General features: G+C 32.8%; 1 protein-coding gene across 4 annotated transcripts in view; it reads left to right on the top strand.

Moving 5' to 3' along the window:
• The window catches only part of LOC101890867 (protein phosphatase 1 regulatory subunit 16A), a 315,099-nt gene extending 297,776 nt beyond the window's left edge, over nt 1-17,323 (top strand). For all 4 annotated transcript variants that reach the window (XM_005176219.4, XM_011297335.3, XM_059129049.1 and 1 more), the window contains one exon: nt 6,401-17,323. The gene's annotated coding sequence lies outside the window, so the exon portion shown is untranslated. The remainder of the gene's footprint in view (nt 1-6,400) is intronic.
• The last annotated feature ends 2,934 nt before the right edge of the window (nt 17,324-20,257 follow it).

The following is a 20,257-nucleotide window of genomic DNA, read 5'->3' as shown; positions in this document are numbered from 1 at the left end:
CATAATTGATAATTACCAGATTCTGAGCCAGGAAATTATTAAAATTATTGAAAAGAAAATACAAATATTCACCATGATGTCCTTGAAAATACTTTCAAGCCGGATCTTAGTACGTAGTCAATGTTTAACAAACATATCGTTCATTATAAAAAACTTGACGTGCATTTGAAAAAATACAAAATTTGTATAGCCTTTTCGCCTTATGTGGGATTCAGGATTTTCAAATTTTGGCCGTTTGTAGGAGGGGCTGTAGAAGCAGTAAACATATATAGCACTGCATCTGTTTTTTATAAATATTATTTTGAAGGTGTCTCGGCAGAAATACCTTTTAAAATTAACAAAAAATCGTTAAAATGTTCTAAAAACATCCTGATAGAAAAAGTGTCATTTTTAAAGATTTCCTGACTAAATAATTGGGATTTTAACTCCAAGGACTATCTGTTAGTAGCTATGAATTTTTATAAAAGTATATACGAGATGTGATTTTTATTGAGGACTCCCGGATAGTTTTATTTTTTCAATCGTAAACTAAAATAACATAGTAAGGCATTTTATTCTGATTATGAATACTTATATTCTTAATGTGATCTCTAAATTATTTTTCATGGATATTTATAGAAAGGTACACCCAAGTTTAGATATTTTATTTATATATACACAATAGATTCCAGTTATTTGGAGCATTTCAACACGTTCTCAACGAGATTTACATAATATGGTATTTCGTGTTTTTCATGAAGAGGTTGAAAGCTCTGACTTATTTCAGTTGCAGATGTTTGCCATTCATACTCTCAACTTCTATTTTTTCCTTATTTTCTTTGAAACCCAACAGCCCTCTTTTAATTGAAAACTTGAGTTGTGTTCCAGAACCTACAAATTAGTACTAAGTAGTACTAATTCTGCTACAACGTGTTCCCGTACTGCAAAAACTAGCAAAACTTGCATCTCTCTCGAGAAAAAAATGGCGCTGAGTGGTGCACATTTCTGCTTGTTTTAGCTACATGAATTTGGCCGAGCAGAAATGTGCAAATTGTGAATTTGACATTTAACTGGCAGGGCTAACAAGGTTGAAAAATGTATTGATACATTTCAATGTTCCCGCGTCATTACAAAAATAAAGAAATGATCAACTTTAAAACTAAAGGAAAAACTAATATTTGTAGTGCAAAAAAACAAAAAGAGAAAATATGGAGCACTTTTGGATGATTCCAGTAGTGAAGAGGACTGGCTGAATGATGAATCAGATTATTAATTATTATTATAGATTATTAATTATAACGTATCGTCTTCAATACAAATTTTTTTAAAATTTTGGCGTCCGTTTCAGTAAGGTTTCACCAGTCCGATTTGGACTGTTTACTCTTGGAATTTTGAATTTTGAAATTTTATCGCATTTCTGCTAATTTTCCGTTCCCTTATTTTTTGAGCACACCTAATTGAGAATGACATTTCGAACTGTTCTCTCTTCTGCTAGTTTTACTACTAAAAAAGTACTGGAACACAACTTGTATTTCGCCCATTGTGCAGCCATTAATGGGAAAAAACAGAGCAAACAATTTAACATATATTTTGGTTAAATAGAATGAAATAATACAAAAAAAACCCTCAGCATGGGCGTTAAAGCGAAAACGTGAAAAACAGCGTCACCATATCTCATTAGAAATACAAAAAATATTTATCTACAAAATTTGGAAGAATATTAAATATTTATGTACCGTATTGAATTTGCAACACCATTTCTGTGGGAATATCATTCGAAATTTTCTCAAAACCAGCGTTAAATATGCCTTCAAATATCAAAAGATGTGCGTGTCATTGTGGTTAAAATCATTAAAATTTTTCATTTTCCACTACGCCGAATTGTTGTCAATGATGGGGAGTGTTACGGATGGGACAATGAGAGAGCAGACAGTCTACCCAAAATATGATTTTACCACAAATAGCATTGCCAATATTGCGCCGAATGTGTGCAAACATTAGCTCTTTTAAAATTATTTTTCTCAATTATGTTTTAATGATGCAGAACGTGGAATATATGTCACTTCAGTATCAAATATTTATTTCAGTTAAGGCACATGGAAAATTAAATTTAATTTGTCTTGAAGAAAGAGAAGAATAAATGAAAGCTCTAAATAAAAAAAATTAGGGAATGAAAGGATGATTATAATCATTATAATGGATATTTTCACTTCTGATGGAGATAATTAGAATAGTAGAATAGGTATATCAAAGCATACTTTTTGGCTCGCATGAAATTAAAAAAGCAGTATCAGTAAGGTTGAGGACCAAAATAGTAAAACGAGTATTAAAAAAAAATCTGCCAGAAAGTAATAAAAAAATAATAATTTTAATAAAAATTTATTGGCAAAGACTATTTTAAATGTGGGAACACATAGAACAAGTTTTTACTGGCTTGATCCATCGATTGGCTCTTTCGAAAAGAAGTAATATACCAAAGTTTGACGTAGTTCACCCAAGACTTCTTTGTTCTTTAACGGATAAGACAACCGATTACTTGAGACAATAAATAAGGCCTCTATGTATTTCAACATTAATTGTTATCAGATTTAAGTTTATTTCTTGAAATTCAAAAATATTAAAGCTTTTTTATATTTAAAAATAACAACTAAAAAAGCAAAAAGCTGTCGGCCGAGCCGAACTTTGAATACCCTCCACCATTTGGAACGAATTAGAAAATTTTCAAAAAATAAAATCCATTGAAAATTCTGTTAAAATCTTTAAAATATCTAATATCGAAAAGTTCCGATATATGGGGGACCTATATAGACAAATCTATGTCTGGGGGTAAAGTACTCACAAGGAACTCTTTGTGTGGATTTTCAGATAATTCCATTGAAAAATGTGGCTGAAATTATCAATATACCGAATATCGGAGAGTACCGTTATATGGGGTATATACGATATCGTGGACCTATATAGATAATTCTCCTCCGAGTTATAAAGTACCCACAAGAAACTCCTTGTGTGGATTTTCAGACGATTCCGTTGACAAATGTGGGTAAAATCATGAAAATACCGAATATTGGGGGTAACGTTATATCGGGGCTATACGATATCGTGGACCGATATAGCCCATCTTCGAACTTGACCTGCCTGCAGACAAAAGAGAGATCTGTGCAAAATTTTAGGTTCCTATCTTAATTCGTTTAGACTGTAGCGTTATAGTATACAGACGGACAGACGTCTTAGAATTTTACGCTGATCAAGAATTTAAGAATATCCATACTACGTATGGTGGTATAAAAAAGTATAAAAAAGTTAAAAAGTATCATTCGGTGTAGCCGACCACCGTATACCCTCGGACAATTTTCAATTATATATATATATATATATATATATATATATATATATATATATATATATATATATATATATATATATGAGACCCTTTGTGGTGGAGGTACCAGAAGGCGTTCGCAGATGTATATCATCTTCACAATAGATTTGTGTTAGCAAAAATGTGTGCATGTGTGAAATTTAAGGAGAGTTGGATGATTATTTCCATTGCTTTGAGAGTTTTGTTTTTCAAAATATTGAACCCCATGTGGAGGTGGTACCAGAAAGAATGGTCCGATCTCTTTATAACAGATTTTGTGTTGATAGAAATATTGAGATGCACCAAGTCTGAATGAAATCGGATGTTAATTTCGCCTTTTATTATTTCGCCTCAAAATTTTGACCCCTTTTTGGGCTAGAGGGGTATCAAAAGGAGTGGACCGATATATCCCATTTTCACAGCAGATCTTGTGTTAGTAGAAATAATGGGAAGTGTGAAATATGAAGAGAACCGGAAGCTTATTTCGGACTAAATAATCGTTTTGGCTATTCGAAATGTTGACCCTTAGTGGGGGAGTTACCGATCTCTACTACCTTTATAACAGATTTTGTATTGATAGAAATATTGAGATTCACCATTCGCGTTTTATGATCTTCATGGATATTCAAAATTTTGACCCTTTGTGGGGGAGGATATAGACCGAGTGGACCGATATATCCCACCTTCAGAGCAAATCTTGAGTTAGTAAAAATAATGAGATGTGTGAACTATGAAGAGTACCGAATGCTTATTGCGGATTTTATAATTGTTTTGGTTATTCAAAACTTTGACCCTTTGTGGGGGAGGTACCAGAAGGAATGGTCCGATCTCTACCGTTTTTATAACATATCTTGTGTTGATAGAACTATTCAGATGTGCCAGGTCTGAATGAAATCGGATATTAATTTCGTGTTTTATGAGCTTCATGAATATTCAAAATTTCGAGCCTTTGTGGGTGTGATACCAGATGGAATTGATGAATTGATATATTCCATCTTCACACCAGACCTTGGGAAGATAAAATATTGTGATGATGAAGACCATCGGACTCACACATCACATATTATAAGAGTTGTAATAATCAAAATTTCGACCCTATGTGGGGGTGGGGTACTATTAGAAGTGTACCGATATTGTTCATTTTCACACCTGACCTAGCACTGATGCAAATATTAGGTTATGCAAAGTTGGAACAAATTCGGATTATCCTTTCTCTTTCTGTGTAGTAAATTATTTTCTGTGAAAGTGTTGCAATTTGTGAAATGGACCGATATTGTCAGTCTCCGAACTTGATCTAAGTTTGACAATAATATTATAATGTAACCAGTTTGGATCAAAGCGGATACTCCTTCGAGAGTTATCGTGCACACCTGCCAGCTAGCCAGCCAGACAGACGGACGGATGGACGGACATCGCTAGACCGACTCCAAATGTCCTGAAACGGATTTGGACAACAGAGACCTAGAATATAAAACCGTTATTTCAAAGGCATGTTTTGGCCGCATCAAAAGATATATACCTTCTCTAGCCATATGGCTGAGGGTATACAAAAGTAATGACTTTTTACCAAAAACCCGTATTTTTGCAATGAAATTGAAATATATCAATGAAATCCATGAACCTATTAAAATAATCCATTATTTTTTGCAGAGAGACCTAGTAAATGATATTCTTAAAAACACGATTACGATTTACAGCCGAAATGCTCTTGAAAAAAAATTTATGTAAAAACTACATGATTCTGGGACAAGAAATCCTTAAAATTATTAAAACAAAGCTAATATAGGGTATTCAATCCTTTTCTATATGGAGGGTATAACAATAAATTTCCTGGACTTTGATTGCGTATTGCCTAAAATCTCTTGCCGTGTTCCATCAATCCATAGATGTATCGTCGTATGTTATCAGCATTGTCTTTAATATTTATGCGATTTTTCATGTTGCGTTTTAAATAGTTAAATAAACACAAATGTATTGCATACTTTTAAGAAGCAAAATTGGTTCAATATTATCTCTAACTTCAAATCCTATCAAATTAAATACATCTAGCACAAAATACTTGTTGCTTGTGGTTAAAATACTATACTCATAATTTTAATAATTTTAAACTTTGATATATTCTATTAATTAAATGAAAACTATTGCATACTTTTAGTTACAACTTAAAAAAAATCTGTTTAATATTAAATCTACCTTCAAAGTGTATTAAATTACATACGTCTACCACAGCATATTTGATATTTGAGGTTAAAATACCATCACTATAAATTTTATATATTAATTTTTTTATATATTCTATTAATTAAATGAAAATTATTGCATACTTTAGGTAAACCTTAGGAAAAATCTGTTTAATATTAAATCTACCTTCAAATTGTATCAAATTAAACACGTCCACCATAAAATGCTTGTTTTTTGAGGCCTACCAAATTATCACCATAAATTTAATTTTTTAAAACTTTGATATATTCTATTAATTAATTGAAAATTATTGCGTACTTTTGGGCAAACTTTAGGAAAAATCAAATTAAATGCGTCTACCACAAAATACTTGATATTTGGGGTTAATATACTATCACCATAAATTTAATATTTTAAAACTTTGATATATTCTATTAATTAAATCAAACTTGGTGCATACTTTTGGGCAAGCCTTAGGAAAAATCAAATTAAATACTGCTGCCACAAGATTCGTGTTAGTTGTGTTCTACCAAATTATCACCATAAATTTATGACATATTCTATTAATTAAATGAAAAAACATTGCATACTTTTAGGAATACATCCAGAAAAGTCTGTTGAACATTAATTTCAGAAATGAGCATACATCAAAAGTAATACAACTTTTCATTCATCCAACCAACCACCGTCATCCAATCATCATAAAAAATCTATGTTGTTTGATTTGGTTAACAAAATTAATGAAACTTATTTGAAAAACAGAAAAATATTTGCAAACTTTTTTATTTGACATATTCTATTAAATAAAATTACAACAGCAACTCTAATTAATATTTCATTTTTTTGTTTTTGTCTTTCTCTGTTTCTCGTTTATTTGTTTAGGTTGGCTCTTGGTGTTTTTAACATAACTAATTAAAAAATAAATAAGGACTAAAAAGAACCCCAGGAGGGAAGGAAATGTTTTGCGGCACCCTTCGTATGAGCTGAGATTTGGTAGCAACACAACACAAGGGTTCGTCCCCTCTTTAAAAAGTGTTTGCTGAAAAGGAAAAAAACGGTTAGATGGATGGATGGATGGTTAAAAAACATAATGCTGCTGCTGTTGTTGTTCTTAACAAGAACAGTGGGCGAGCAAACAGCGGCATCAACACCAGGTTACCTCTACTTTCCTATAAAGTAGACGTTGGAATTCATCAAGCCAGCCAACCAACCAACCAAGCAGCCAGCCAGCAAGCAAGCCAGTCACTCACTCATTCAACCATCTAGGCAATGTATATGCAATGTCAAAGTCCTTGAATTTCAATAACATAAAACAAAGAAAACAGCTAAGCACCTAGAAGTATGCTTAGCTAGTTGTTTCTCTAAGGTTTTATGTGCGAGCGACCCCACAATAACAAGTTTTCTCGTCGGCATCGTCACTCTTTCCTTTTCAACGCCTAATAACACTAGAAACTTAGCCACAATTCTTACCAATAAAACACACGACGACATACACAACATATGGCTAGCGCAAGCATGCATACATATATACGTACATACATACATACATATTAGAAAGCTTCCATCGACAACAACAACAACACGAAGAAGAAAACAAAAACAAATATCATCACATATTAACATATATAAATACATATATAAATAACAACAAACACACCAATGTAATTAATGTGGATAAATTATTTAGATTTAAGAGATTAAGTAGCAAATATAGCAACAACAACAAAATATCGTTAAATATACTTAACATATTGTCCCATAAACAAAACAATAAGAAAAACTGGTCAATTTCGTTTTATATCTATTGCGGAGAACGTTTAGAGAGAAGCCTTTGTATATCCTTTTTTTTGTATTCTAAATAATGAAAGGGATACCATTGATAACGAAAGGGACATTATTGCTTCAAAGATTGAATTTATATACATATGTGTCCTAACATCGAAACGAATTGTAAACCAAAATGGTGAGTAGGTTAGGTATCTTTATGCAGACAGATGTTCAAATAGATTGAGTAATTTCAAAGAAAATCTGATTAAATAATTTCTGTGATTTCCCAAAAGCCTAGCAATACATCTAGTTAGATTAGTGCTGCATTCAAAATTTTGAAAAAAACAGGGTAAGATAAAGAAACTGCAACAAAGTCAAACGCCATTATTTTTACATTTTTTTTTTAATTTTATTGAATGAAAGCAAAAAAATGTCGGAAATATCATCAAGTTTTAGAATAAGTTTAGATTTGTTCGATTTGGTCACCTTTGGCACGAAATATGGCCTTCAAACGGCCAATGAAACCGTCACACGCCGCCCGAATGTTGCTTTGCGGTATTTTGGCCCATTCCCGCTAAGCGTTTGATTTGGTATTTTTTAGTGCCAAACCTTGCTTTCCAAAATACTCCAGAAACAATAATCTAACGGATTGGTATCCGGAGATTTTGGTGGCCATTATGCGCTGGAAATGAAGCGAGGAAACTCATTTTGAAACCATTCTGGGGTGCTGAATCCGGTTGGAATGTCCAAGGTTTGCGTGCCCAAGGGTTTAATACACGATCCAGAATATTTTCGCTATAATATTCGGCATTTATTCTGATCCCACGGTCGATTAATACGAGCTGGGAGCGACCATCGGCTGTTATGGCGGCCCACACCATCGCCATGGCCGGCGCTTGAGTTCTGGTGGCCAACCGAAGGTGCACATTTTCCATATCCCACGGTCGATTAATACGAGCTGGCGGCCCACACCATCACCATGGCCGACACTTGAGTTCTGGTGGTCAACCGAACGTGCACATTTTCAGCCGACTTCTTTGGCAAGTAAACGCGATCATTTTGTTTGTTTACAAACTGCTGGATAACGAATGTTTTCTCATCGAGGAAAACCAAACTCGTTAGTTCACCACTTTCGGCCAAACGAAGCAACTCTTTAGCTCTTTTGAGTCTATTTTCTTTCTGTTGCGGTGTTAGCTCTTGCACTTTCTGGAATTTCAATGGCTTTACCCCTACAGCAGTCTGAAGTTGGTTGCAGTTTTTTCATCTCACCCTGCAGTATAGGCTAAGAAATAGAAAACCTCCCTCCACCATTTGGAAGGAAAATTTTCAAAAAAAAAATCCGAAAAAATGCAGTTTAAATTATGAGCTTTATGCGGGGGCTATAATACCCATTTAGATCTTCAAATACGAAATTTTAAACAATTCCGGAGAATGATATCGCTTAAATCATCAAACTACCGAATATCGGGAGGTACCCTTATATGGGGGCTATAAGAAGTCGTAGAACTGCATAAGTAATTTTTTGTCATAGGTCGTAGTACCCATTTAGATCTTCAAAAAAAATTCCGGCGAATAATGTCGCTAAAATTATCAAAATATCGAATATCGGGAGGTACCGTTATATAGATGTTATAAGAAGTACCTGTACCTGCATATGAATTTTTTAGGCATAGGCTGTAGTACCCATTTAAATCTTCGAATACGAAATTTGGAACAATTCGGGTGAATGATGCGTTAAAATCATCAAAATATCGAATATCGGGAGGTACCGTTATGTGGGAGCTACATGAAAACGTGGCCCATTTACGAACTTAACCTGCCTACTGGCAAAACACATATGTGTGCAAAATTTTAGCCTTCTATCTCAATTCGTTCGAAAGGTTACACAAATCGTGATTACAACAGACAGACAGACGTCTTAGAATTTTTTGATTGTTTCGAGGAAATTCGAAATTACAAAGTTTCGAAATTACAAAGTTAATATACCCTCCATAGAATGGTGGAGGGTATAAAAATGCGTAATAATCATTCTTAAAAAAGATTTATTTCATTGAGAAATTATGTAGCATGCTTTTAGGCCTTAAAAATTATTATTTTGCATTTGATCGCTTTTTTTCAAGACACTTTCTACATTCCTCTTGCATCAAAAGGGAAATTGGTTATGTAGGTATTTTTTTCACTCTTGCAGGTTCTGCAACTGAACATATGATTAATATCACAGTATCGTTGTGAATGTCAATCAAACTAAAGGCCCGATCGCACATAATATTAAAATCTAAAGTGATTTTTTTCATATTTTATATTTTTGTATCATGCTTCGAGATGCTCCAAATATATTTTTTTAATTTAAAAGTAACGCTGCACTATATAAACTTTATACTATGCATTACTGTGAATATACTTGTATTTTATCTATTCTATGCTTTTAGAATACTTATATTAATTAATCCTTACAGTGTTTCGTTTAAATTTCCAGTTAGCGCCTAAAAGTATGCTGTAAAACTGCTGCAGATAATAGTGAAAAAATCACTTTACGTATGACTTAAACACCATGTGTAATCGGGCCTTAAATGAATTAATTTACCTTGTGTATTAGTTCAATATTTACGATATTAAACCATGAGTTCGTAGAATATGCAATTACTTCAAGTGGACAAAATATGAGCATTTCCAATTCCGAAAAACGCCGATCAATGTGGATCGGATATATCACCACTGGTTGGTGAAAAACATCTGTGGAATTATTCTCCCAACTGGAATTTTTGCTGCTGCTCATCAGCGGCATAATCCAACCTATGACAGTCCTTGGTCGAGGTATTTTCCAATTATCCCAAGGCTATCAATGTGGATCGGATATATCACCATTGGTTGGTGAAAAACATCTGTGGAATTATTCTCCCAACTGGAATGACGTAAGGCCGAGCAACAACCAGTGAATGCTTATTTTGGCTCATATCAGAAAATCGTTTCGTTTTCACAAGTCTACATTGTGTCTAGGATGGTTGGTATGAGATATATCGCTTTACGTTTTAGGAAAGAGCCCCCCATGTAACGTTACCTCCCGATATTGGGTATTTTGATACTTTTAGCCACATATTTCCACCAATTTGTCTAAAAATTTTTATTTGTAGTTCGTTATGAGTTCTAGCTCCGGTGGCGGAATATTGTATATATAGATGCACGTTTTCGTATATCTCCCATAGAAGGGTACCTCCCGATAATCGGTATTTTGTTGATGTTTGCAACATTTTTTAACTGATTTGCCTAAAAAATTCGTTATGAGTTCTAGCTCCGGTGGCGGAACATTGTATATATAGATGCACGTTCTCGTATATCTCCCATATAAGTGTACCTCCCGATAATCGGTATTTTGATGATGTTTGCAACATTTTTTAACTGATTTGTCTAAAAATTTCGTTATGGGTTCTAGATCCGGTGGAGGAACATTGTAAATATAAGTACACGCTTTCGTATAGCCCCCGTACAACGGTACCTCCCAAAATTCGGTATTTGTATGGTTTTATTCACATTTTTCTACGGATTTGTCCAAAAAATTGTTATTTGTAGTTCGTACTGGGTTCCATATTGGTCCAAGTCATCTTAGTCACATTTACCCATGAAATTATGTAAAATTTGGTATTTAAGACTTGCAATATGTCTCCATTCACCTACCGACCTTACTAGAGTTTGTAGTTTAAAGTGAAACACGTTTGAATCCAGATACTTTGGCAAAAAAATTTTTCTTTTTTTATCCAATATTGGAGGGTATTAGAAGTTCGGCCTGACCGAACTTAATGTCTTTTTGCTTCTTATTTTTCAACAAAACACTTTTTTTTGTTTTGAACTGAATTCACAATATTTTGGCTTAAATCCTTGGGTTCGTTTGATGCCTTTTGACAACGTGGTGCTGGGTATTTTCAACGTGTAGATAACTTCCATGCAAAAGGACAAGGATGAAATTTGCATTCTATCTCTCTCTTTTAACTCTATACTTCTCTTTCAATCACAAATACATTCCTCACTTTGGTTTGTAAAATAGTTTGCTTGCAAACATATTAAATTGAGAACTTGGCCAACAGAAATTCGTTCATCAGTTTTATTCGAACATTTCAATCAAAAACTATTTGTGTCCTGTGTGTTGACACATGTCCCCTCCAAAATGATTATTTTTGTGAGATTTTTTGTAAATTTTACATAGAAATGTCGTTTTATTGCCAGTTAGGACGTCCAAAATGGTTTCAAAACAAATTTTTAAGTATGTTCCCGTATTTTTAGAACCAAAAGTTTGCTGTGAATCCATTTTGTTTTTTTTTTTTTTTTTGTAAATTTTAATTAGGGCCTCTTTCATTAAAAATAATAATAACTGTGATTTCTTTTTTTTTTTGCAAATCTGTTCTTAATTCCCCTTCCTTATTTCCCAAAGGAAATATTCATCATTTGCTATATTTTAATATTTGGTCATCCCATGGACCTACAATTGCTTCGTTAGTATTGAACTTATTTAATTTGAAATTACTCGATTTGTTTACAGAACAAAGTGCAGCAATATATTTGATCATTTATCACTTCAGTTGTATGTATGTATGTACGTATGTTTTGTGGGTTCTTTCGTGTTTTTTTTGTTTAAGTTTTAGTTAATGAAATAACAATATAATAACTAATTATTATATACATATATTAAATTATTATCAATAAATAAATAAATCTATTTTTTTTTTTTTGTATTTATATAAATTATGTTATAATATACATACGTATATAGTATTGTAAGCCAAGCAATTAATATACATACATAAAAAACGTACTATTTACATTTAATGCAAAACAGAAAAAAATAATTAGGCATATTTACCTAAAAGTAGGCTTTAATATTGTAATTGTAATTTTGTATCTTTTTTTTTTTTTTTCAATGTTTGTTATTCTATTTTTTGGTCATATTTTTATATATGAAATTGTATTAAAATTGTTTATAAATATTGTATTATTGTGAACACAACAACAACACAAGCATTTTCGATAAACAAAACCAACAACAACAAGTGTCTTTTATATTAGCGAATTGAAAAAGAAAACGAAAATAAATAAAGAAATGTGCAAAGAACAAAAACAAATACCAAGTCCCTTGCTAATTAATTTGACCTCATCATGCTGGAAGAAAGCGGTGAAAATAGCAACTCATGTTAATTGCCTCACAATTAATAAAAGGTAATCCAAACAATTTGTTCTGGAACTGAGTAATAAATTTTGGGTTGTTAGAGAGGTTAATCGTTGTTATGCCTTCATTGAAATGTGATCCAAAAGGTTTATGGACTTGTCTGCCGAAAAATTAAGGCATAGTTGTGTGTGAAGCGTTAACGCTTATGAAGCCTGTTGTTAGTTTTAATCTGTTTCACTCAATTTTTAGGTGAATTCTTCACTTTTATGGGTAAATTTAAATAAAGTGAAAATAAGTTAACACAAATCTTAAGAAAACCTACTACCAAATTTATTGCGGTATAAAAAAAATCAAGCCGTTAGGACTATAGAAAGGCTAAACCAAAACTGAAAATCATTCGGATATTATTGAAATGAAGAAATTTCCAATCTCTAAAATCGAAACAACGCAAAAAGCGGTTAAAAAAATTAACTTACGAAAATGTTTAAAATCGTTTTAACATATCCATTAGCTTTTGAAGATGCGTTCAAATATAAAGTAACAAAGAAACGTGTTAATCGTAGGACTCAACCTTGTGATTAACTTTTTATAGCGCCTTTAAATGCAATATTTTATCCGGATTATCCTTTTTTCAAATTTATTATGATCGATTTGTATATAAACGTATTCCGGATTTGTTTAACCAGTGCGGAATCTAGCTTATGTGAAAGTCACCAAACACTTTTATTTTGGCTATTTTGCGCATTCTTTATACCCTACACCACAAGGTGGTCAGAGTATTATGTCTTTGTGCATTTGTTTGTAACAGGCAAAAGGAAACGAAATAGACCCATAGTTCCTTTTGATGATCTGCATAGAATCACATTCTGAGTCGATTTATGCATGTCCGTCCGTCCGTCTCTCCGTCCGTCTGTCCATGAATTTTTGTAAACAAAATACAGTTCGCAATTATTGTCCTATCCAGATGAAATTTTGCACAAATCATTTGTTTAGTCCAAGGATAAACCCTATTGAAATTGGATAATCGGTCAAAATTTATATATAGCTCCCATATATATCTTCGTCCGATTTGCTTTTTATTGTGCACCAAACGTGAAATATCAGGCCAAATGGTATGGAATTTTGCACATACAACCAGATTAGGCCTGCAAATAAGTATGCCAAATTTTATCGAAAGCGGTTCAGATATAGCTATAGCTCCCATATATATTGTTCATCCGATTTGTTATTTTAGTCCTCCGCAGCCGTAATATGCACTCTGTAACAACAATATTTTGGGAAATATATCAAATACAGCTCAGAAATACCTTTGCTAAATTTTATCGAGATCGGTTCAGATTTGGATATAGCTCCCATATATAACTTCATCCGATTTACCTTTTATTGTGCACCAAACGTCAAATATTTGCCCAAATGGGATGAAATTTGGCACTTACGACCGAATTGAGTCTAGAAACTGGTATTTGGTGAAGATCGGTTCAGATATAGCTATAGCTCCCATATATACTCTTCATAGCTATAGCTCCCATATATACTATTTCCACAAAAAATATATCATCTCTTCTACAATCTACATACAAATGCTATCCAACGCTTCTTAAAAGTATGTCTACATTCCAAACCTCCACCCGGATTAACCCTGGCAACAATAAAGGGATTAAGCCTGACCATTTTGCAACAACAAACTACTATGGTATCCCGAACAAACATGCCAACACTGTTCTAACAAGTAAAAAAACTGTAAGTTCGGCCGGGCCGAACTTTGAATACCCTCCACCATTTGAAACGAATTTGGCAATTCTCAAAAATAATAAAAACCGTTAAAACTTCTGTTAAAATCTTAAAAATACCGAATGTAGCTATTATATTAGGGTCTATACGACAACATGAACCTGCGGTAACATTTGTTATAAGCCATTACAATATTCAAATGCGAAACTTAAAAAAATCGGTTATAATGTCGATAAAATCAAAATACCGAATATCGGGAGGTACCGTTATATGGGGGCTATACGAAGACGTGGACCTGTACAGAAAATTTTCTATCGTAGGCTGTAGTATCCATTACGAACTTCAAATATCAAATTTTAAACAATTCCGGTTAATAAATTCGCCAAAATCATCAAAATGCCGAATATCGGAAGGTACAATTATATGGGGGCTATACGAAGACGTGGACCTGCATAGACAATTTTCTGTCTTAGGCTGTAGTATCCATTGCGAACTTCAAATACCATATTTTAAACAATTCCGGTTAATAAATTCGCCAAAATCATCAAAATGCCGAATATCGGAAGGTACAATTATATGGGGGCTATACGAAGACGTGGACCTGCATAGACAATTTTCTGTGTTAGGCTGTAGTATCCATTACGAGCTTGAAATACCAAATTTGAAACTATTCCTGTGAAAAATGTCTTTAAAATCATCAAAATATCGAATATCGGGAGGTACAGTTATATGGGGCTATACCGGAAGCTAGAGTGATTTCCACAGACGGATAGACGGACGGACATCGCTAAATCGACATAGAATTTTATGCTGATCATAAAATTTTATGCTGTGGGGTCTAAAATGTGTACTTCGAGGTGTTACAAACGGAATGACAAACTTAATATACCCTCCATACTATGTTAGAGGGTATAAAAATGTTTTTTTTTACATAGTACACTATGTAATTTAAAAAGCACAAAAACTTAGCATTTTTTGTTAAAGCTAAACTCGTACACTTCGTATACCGGGTGAGATAAAAAAAACTGCTACAAAGTCAAACGCCATAATTTTTAAATTTTTTAAATTTTATTGAATGAAACCAAAAAATGTCGGAAATAACATCAAATTTTAGAATAAGTTTAGATTTGTTCGAATTGGTCACCTTTGGCACGAACTATGTCCAAAATATTCCACACACAATAGTCCAAATCATTTTGTAACCATTCTTGGGTGGCGCGTGCTGAGTGCGATGGTACTGAGTCCCGTTGGAATGTCCAAAGCCTGCGGCCAAAATGTTTGCGTGCCAAGGCTTTAACACACCCTTCAGAATATTTTCGCGATAATATCCTGCATTTATTCTGATGCCACGGTTGATAAATATGAGCGGAGAGCGGCCACCGGCTGTTATGGCGGCCCACATCATCACTATAGCCGGCACTTGAGATCTGGTGGCCAACCGAAGGTGCACCTTTTTAGCTGACCTCTTTGGCAAGTATGCACGATCATTTTGTATGTTTACAAACTGCTGGACAACGAATGTTTTCTCATCGGAGAAAACCAAATTCGGCAGTTCAACACTTTCGTCCAAGCGAAGCAACTCTTTAGTTCTTTTGAGTCTATTTTCTTTCTGTTGCGGTGTAAGTTCTTGCACTTTTTGGAATTTCATGGCTTTGCCCCGAGCTAATTTTTCAATATTTGCCGAATGAAATATTGCGATTCGATCAAATCGCTTCTTTACTTTTCGAACCATTTCCGCTGATGTTGCTGTCGGGCCACGTTACCAGTATCACGGTAACGAGCAATGGTACGAGACACAAAAGAGATAGTGGTTTTCCAGCCAAATATAAAGAAATTGCACTATCACGCTTGAATTCCATCACGAAGAACTTTTTTTCTGGAAAATACTCACCAAAATGCTTTTGTACGCTTGTAAATATTATAATGAGCTGTCACTGGAATAATTTTAACAGCTGTCGGACAAGTGGCTTAGAAATAGAAAGTTTTTTCATCTCACCCTGTAATTTAAAGTTATTCTAGACCTTCATATTTTGTATGCATCCCTTTACATTTTTTACCATTTGTAGCCTATTTGGTATATTTTTAATATATTTTACGCAAATTTTTGAAATTATTTCCGCATTATAAATAAGCTAACAATATCCCCAATTAAAATCATGTAAAAAATCAGACAAATTGATGCCGTAATTTATAAAATCTTAAGAAACGAATTTAAAAAGGAATTTTTTAGAGTGTGTTAAGTAATATTTGACATACTGTATAAATCGTGGTTTTTAAAAACAATTGATCATAAATAATTAAATACCTTAAGGTGAGAATACATAAAAGACATTTTTGACTGGCTTAAGTCAACGGCTGGCTTCTTCGTAAGGGGAATAAAGGAGTTTTAAGTCGACTTAGTTCTATTTTGGACCTATGTTCCTTTGTTAATTTCCGAAGAAGCCAGCCGATGATTTAAGCCAGTCAAAAAAACGTTTTATGTACTCTCACCTTTAGCCTTTACAGGTGTGATTCAACCGTATGTTTACAATTGTTACATTTTATTTTAAGTATTATGTGTTTGAATGAATGTATGTAGCTTTAAATTTATAATTTACTTAACTTATGAGGCCTTTATTATTCTAAGAAAAATAATTTGTTATTTTATCCAAAATCAATTGAACACATTTGTATAGAGAAAATTCAATATAAAAGGAATTTCAACCAAAAATAAATCATTTGCTACGAAGGATTGAATAGAATTTGAATAAGCATTTACTTAATTTATTGTACTGCATTTTTACTTTCTTCCCTCCCAAAACTGTATTGTATTCTGTTTTAGCATTTGTAAAAAAAAACTAAAATAAAAACTAATTTAAGTATTAAAGAAAACTATGTTTTCTCATTGAACATTTAAATGTTAAATAAAGAAATAGAATTAAGCATCAAAAGTCGATTTAATGATACATTCACACAAATCAAATGGAATTAAATTCTTTTAATTTATCACATTTACTATAACAACAAACAAAATATTTATATGGCAATGATAACAAATAAAACAAGCAACAACATATTGTTAAAAAAGTATTTAAACGCAAGAAGGGCGACTTCTTATATTTGAAGAAGAAATGGATGAATAAAAAAGAAATGAAAACATTTTACAAAATTTATTTCTCTGTGTTTTATTTCTGGGTAGAGAGACGGTGATGAATTAAAACTTATATTAAAGGAAAACAAAATATTCGGCATTTTAAGTTCGTAATAGGTTCTACCCATAGCTCAAAAAGGAAGTTCCTCAACTTGAAAGAAACTAGAAAAAATACAACTCTATATTGGAGACTTATTTGTTTATTTTAAAATGTTTCACAATATAACGCGTGAATACATAAAACGCTTTTTTGATTATCTTAAGCCATCGACTGACTCATGTTAGAAGAATACAGGTAGATGCATCAACGGTTGGGAACATTCATATGTCAAAAATTGTAAATGTTTTTTTTTTTTTTTTTTTCAAAAATAAGTAGATTTGTATGTGTTTTCCCACACGACGCCAATCGGAGGTTGTTATTATATGGATTTTTTATTTTTTTTTTACAAATTTGAATAATTTTTCACTCAAAAGTGTCAATTACAAAATTGATTTGACAGTTCATTGTCCCAGCAGCTGTGTTGATGCGACTACCTGTATTCTTCTACCATGAACTGACTTCTTCATAATAGAACAAAGGAGCGTAGGGTTAACAAGTATGCATTATGCGCCGTAATTGAACTAAGTCAACCTAAAGCTCCTTTATTATGAAGAAGCCAGCCGATGATTTAGGCCATGGAAAAAAACCGTGAATAAAAAACATGAATGCAATATTGGGGGTTTTCCACAAACTTGAATTCAAGATAAAGAAACCCTATTGATTTATGCCAAAATTATACACTCTTTATTCAGTATTTTTATTATTTTCGCCACATTTTTCAACGGAAGTGTTTCAAATTTGATTTTTGAAGTTCGCAGAAGATACCAACCACTGTCGTCTACTTGTCTTGACCTAACCCAGGAAAAAAAATATGGACCTCTAAAGGTTAAAAGCACACGCTACACTTTGCCTCACTTGTAAACCCTACATCACACTGTGTAACACGCAAAAGGAAACAAAAGTTGTGTTCCAGTACATTTTTAGTAGTAAAACTAGCAGAAGAGAGAACAGTACGAAATGCCATTCTCATTTACGTGTGCTCAAAAAATAAGGAAACGGAAAATTAGCAGAAATGCGATAAAATGTCAACATTCAACATTCCAAAAGAAAACAGTCTAAATCGGACTGGCGAAACCTTACTGAAATGGACGCCAAATTTAAAAAAAAAATGAATATTGAAAATAAGTTAAAATTAATAACTATTTTTGAATGCTGTTTATTTAGAAAGCTTTGTTTTCAGAATGCGTTGAAGAGTATTTAGAGGTGGAGTTTTTTTCAAATTCAAACCCCGGAGAAGCTGACATGGTTGGAGGCGCCGGTTAAATTAATTTTAAGTCTGCTCGAAGACTTAATGCCACAAGTTGGGAAGACAGCCAACCTAAAAAATATAAAGAAATTCTGCACTGTTTTCAAATACGTTTTCTTCGTCTGATTCCTCATTCAGCCAGTCCTCTTCACTGCTTGAATCATTCAAAAGTGAATACCTCAGTTGCTCCATATTTTCTCTTTTTGTTTTTTGTACGACAAATATTAGTTTTTCCTTCAGTTTTTAAGTTGATATTTTTCCTTATTTTTGTTGTGACGCGCGAACATTGAAATGTATCAATACATTTTTCAACCTTGTTAGCCCTGCCAATTAAATGTCAAATTTACAATATGCACATTTCTGCTCGGCCAAATTCATGTAGCTAAAACAACCAGAAATGTACACCACTCGAGAAAGCTGAATGTTTTGCTAGTTTTTGAATTACGGGAACGTATTTTAGCAGAATTTGCACCAATTAGTACTAATTTGTAGGTTCTGGAACACAACTAAAATAAATCTAAAGTTTTTTTTGACCTGCATCCAATATATATCTTCGCCCGATTCCAAGATCACTGTGCACCAAATGTGTAATATCAGAACCATGGTAGAAAAAATACAGGAAATACAGTTGGGAACATTGATATGTCAAAAATTTTTAAATGTTTCTTCAAAAATAAATAGATTTCTATAAGTTTTCTTATACGGCGTCATTCAAATGTTATTATAAAAAGCGTTTTTCAACAATTTTTATAAATTTAAATTATATTTCATTCAACATTTTCAATTCTAAAATTGGTTTGACAGTTCATTGTCCCAGCAGCTGTGTCGATGCGCTTTCCTATATTCTTCTACCATGATCAGAACTAAACGTAGAAACATATTTGGCTAAAATTGGTTCAGATTTAGATACATATCCAATATAATGGGTAATATCTAATGCTATTTTTTGCAACACATCTATAATTTAAACATGAATCGCCTTACAAACGAGCAATCAATTTGAATTTCGTATTTAAAATGTGTGGTCTGTTAAGAAAATTCATCGCGCCCTTTATGTGTTCAGTGACGAAGCTCATTGTTGGCTCAATGGGTATAAAGTAAGAATAATTGTAAATTTTCGATTCCTCAAAAAACATTTTTTGAATTTTTGTGTTTTTCTTTTTTTTTAATTCCCTACACTTCTTAAAAACACCCTATCCCCTCTGCAACTTGGTGGAAGCGGAGAATCTTCAACATATACATTTAACTGCCCCATATTTAAAAAATTTATATTTATGTTCTGCTTGATTTAAGCTTCAAACTGGTGCTCATAGGCTATTGTCTTATTGATATTATTATATATCTATTTTTTATTTAATATTACATATATTGTCTTAAAAACACAATGAAACGAATATGATATGTTTAAATAAAAAAATACTTTACTACCTCTTGTTCGCCCTTGTTCTTTTACGAATAAGCCAACCGATATCTTAAACCAGTCAAAAAAGTTGTTTTATGTACTCTCACCTTTAGTTTTTTTTTTGTTCCTTCTAATACATATAACATGTGCTCTCGTTCGAATGTCAACAGAACATGCTATTATTTACATATCTCACACAGAAGTTGTG

Source organism: Musca domestica, unplaced genomic scaffold (genome assembly GCF_030504385.1).
Source record: "Musca domestica strain aabys unplaced genomic scaffold, Musca_domestica.polishedcontigs.V.1.1 6, whole genome shotgun sequence".
Taxonomy (NCBI): Eukaryota; Metazoa; Arthropoda; class Insecta; order Diptera; family Muscidae; genus Musca; species Musca domestica.
Note: the sequence above shows the minus strand (reverse complement) of the source record. Positions and strands in the feature narration are given on the sequence as shown.